Raw genomic sequence first — 3,321 nt, 5'->3', positions numbered from 1 at the left:
TGAGGGTGTGAGTGAGTTCCGGAACCCCACCGCTGGACCACCAGGGAGTTTTGGTAAGTCTTGGGGGGGTCAGGAGGGTGGGGGGTTGTAGTTAATTTTAATTTTAGCTGGGACAATAATTTAACTCGCCGTAGTAACGTATTTATAGATTGACAACTTATGGAATTCTCCATACTTCCGCATGAAACGGAATTGACCCCCCCACGAATACGTATCACCTACGAAACAAAAACTTTTTCCCTGCACATCCCTAGTGGTTAGGAGGGTGACACCATTGAAGTCTATGGAGGTGAATGATGTGGTTAGGAGGGTAACACCATTGATGTCTATGGAGGTGAATGATGTGATTAGGAGAGTGATACCATTGAGGTCTATGGCAGAGTGATCATAATATGATCAAATTTGATTTAATGACTGGAAAAGGAACAGTGTGCAAATCCAAGGCTCTCGTGCTAAACTTTCAAAAGGGAAACTTTGATAAAATGAGAAAAATTGTTAGAAAAAAACTGAAAGGAGCAGCTACAAAAGTAAAAAATGTCCAAGAGGCGTGGTCATTGTTAAAAAATACCATTCTAGAAGCACTCCAGATGTTTTCCACACATTAAGAAAGGTGGAAAGAAGGCAAAACAATTACCGGCATGGTTAAAAGGGGAGGTGAAAGACGCTATTTTAGCCAAAAGATCTTTATTCAAAAATTGGAAGAAGGATCCAACAGAAGAAAACAGGATAAAGCATAAACATTGGCAAGTTAAATGTAAGACATTGATAAGACAGGCTAAGAGAGAATTTGAAAAGAAGTTGGCTGTAGAGGCAAAAACTCACAGTAAAAACTTTTTTAAATATATCCGAAGCAGAAAGCCTGTGAGGGAGCCAGTTGGACCGTTAGATGATCGAGGGGTTAAAGGGGCACTTAGAGAAGATAAGGCCATCGTGGAAAGATTAAATGATTTCTTTACTTCGATGTTTACTGAAGAGGATGTTGGGGAGGTACCCGTAATGGAGAAGGTTTTCATGGAGGCTGGAGGATAGCAAATGTAACCCCAATATTTAAAAAGAGCTCCAGGGGCGATCCGGGAAACTACAGACCGGTTAGCCTGACTTCAGTGCCAGGAAAAATAGTGGAAAGTGTTCTAAACATCAAAATCACAGAACATATAGAAAGACATGGCTTAATGGAACAAAGTCAGCATGGCTTTACCCAGGGCAAGTCTTGCCTCACAAATCTGCTTCACTTTTTTGAAGGAGTTAATAAACATATGGATAAAGGTGAACCGGTAGATATAGTAAGTTCCTCATGAGAGGCTTCTAGGAAAAGTAAAAAGTCATGGGATAGGTGGCGATGTCCTTTCATGGATTGCAAACTGGCTAAAAGACAGGAAACAGAGAGTAGGATTAAATGGGCAATTTTCTCAGTGGAAGGGAGTGGACAGTGGAGTGCCTCAGGGATCTGTATTGGGACCCTTACTTTTCAATATATTTATAAATGATCTGGAAAGAAATACGAGTGAGATAATCAAATTTGCAGATGACACAAAATTGTTCAGAGTAGTTAAATCACAAGCAGATTGTGATAAATTGCAGGAAGACCTTGTGAGACTGGAAAATTGGGCATCCAAATGTCAGATTAAATTTAATGTGGATAAGTGCAAGGTGATGCATATAGGGAAAAATAACCCATGCTATAATGTTGGGTTCCATATTAGGTGCTACAACCCAAGAAAGAGATCTAGGTGTCATAGTGGATAACACATTGAAATTGTCGGTACAGTGTGCTGCGGCAGTCAAAAAAGCAAACAGAATGTTGGGAATTATTAGAAAGGGAATGGTGAATAAAACGGAAAATGTCATAATGCCTCTATATCGCCGCATATCAAAAAAGATATAATTGCGATGGAGAAGGTACAGAGAAGGGCTACCAAAATGATAAGGGGAATGGAACAACTCCCCTATGAGGAAAGACTAAAGAGGTTAGGACTTTTCACCTTGGAGAAGAGACGACTGAGGGGGGATATGATAGAAGTGCTTAAAATCATGAGAGGTCTAGAACGGGTAGATGTGAATCGGTTATTTACTCTTTCGTATAGTAGAAAGATTAGGGGGCACTCCATGAAGTTAGCATGGAGCATATTTAAAACTAATCAGAGAAAGTTATTTTTTACTCAATGCACAATTAAACTCTGGAATTTGTTGCCAGAGAATGTGGTTAGTGCAGTTAATATAGCTGTGTTTAAAAAAGGATTGGATAAGTTCTAGGAGGAGAAGTCCATTAACTGCTATTAAGTTCACTTAGAGAATAGCCACTGCCATTAGCAATGGTTACATGGAATAGACTTAGTTTTTGGGTACTTGCCAGGTTCTTATGGCCTGGATTGGCCACTGTTGGAAACAGGATGCTGGGCTTGATGGACCCTTGGTCTGACCCAGTATGGCATTTTCTTATGTTCTTATGTTCTTATGAATGATGTGGTTAGGAGGGTGACACCATTGAAGTCTATGGAGGTGAATGATGTGGTTAGGAGAGTGATACCATTGAAGACTATGGAGGTGAATTATGTGGGCAGGAGGGTGACACCATTGAAGTCTATGCATGTGAATGAAGTGGTTAGGAGGGTGACACCATTGAAGTCTATGGAGGTGAATGATGTGGTTAGGAAGATGATGCCAATGAAGTCTATGGAGGTGAATGATGTGGTTAGGAGGGTGACACCATTGAAGTCTATGGAGGTGAATGATGTGGTTAGGAAGATGATGCCAATGAAGTCTATGGAGGTGAATGATGTGGTTAGGAGGGTGACACCATTGAAGTCTATGGAGGGGAATGATGTGGGTAGGAGGGGTATACCATTGAAATCTTTGGAGGTGAATGATGTGGTTAGGAGGGTGACACCATTGAAGTCTATGGAGGGGAATGATGTTGGTAGGAGGGGTATACCGTTGAAATCTTTGGTAGTGAATGATGTGGGTAGGAGGGTGACACCATTGAAGTCTATGGAGGTGAATGACGTGGTTAGGAGGGTGACACCATTGAAGTCTATGGAGGGGAATGATGTGTTAGGAGGTTGACACCATTGAAGTCTATGGAGGGGAATGATGTGGTTAGGAGGGTGACACCATTGAAGTCTATGGAGGTGAATGATGTGGTTAGGAAGGTGATACCATTGATGTCCATGGAGGTGAATTACATAGGAATGTGATACCTGTTACACCCACCAGCTGAAGCCACCCGATGACCAGCACAACTCACCCCATGTCTTACTTCGTTCCTTGCTCCGGGTGTTCTCGTGGCCGCAGCCAGCTATTGCTGCCCAAGCTCCGCCAGAC

The sequence above is a fragment of the Rhinatrema bivittatum genome, unplaced genomic scaffold (assembly GCF_901001135.1).
Source record: "Rhinatrema bivittatum unplaced genomic scaffold, aRhiBiv1.1, whole genome shotgun sequence".
NCBI classification, from domain to species: Eukaryota; Metazoa; Chordata; class Amphibia; order Gymnophiona; family Rhinatrematidae; genus Rhinatrema; species Rhinatrema bivittatum.
Note: the sequence above shows the minus strand (reverse complement) of the source record.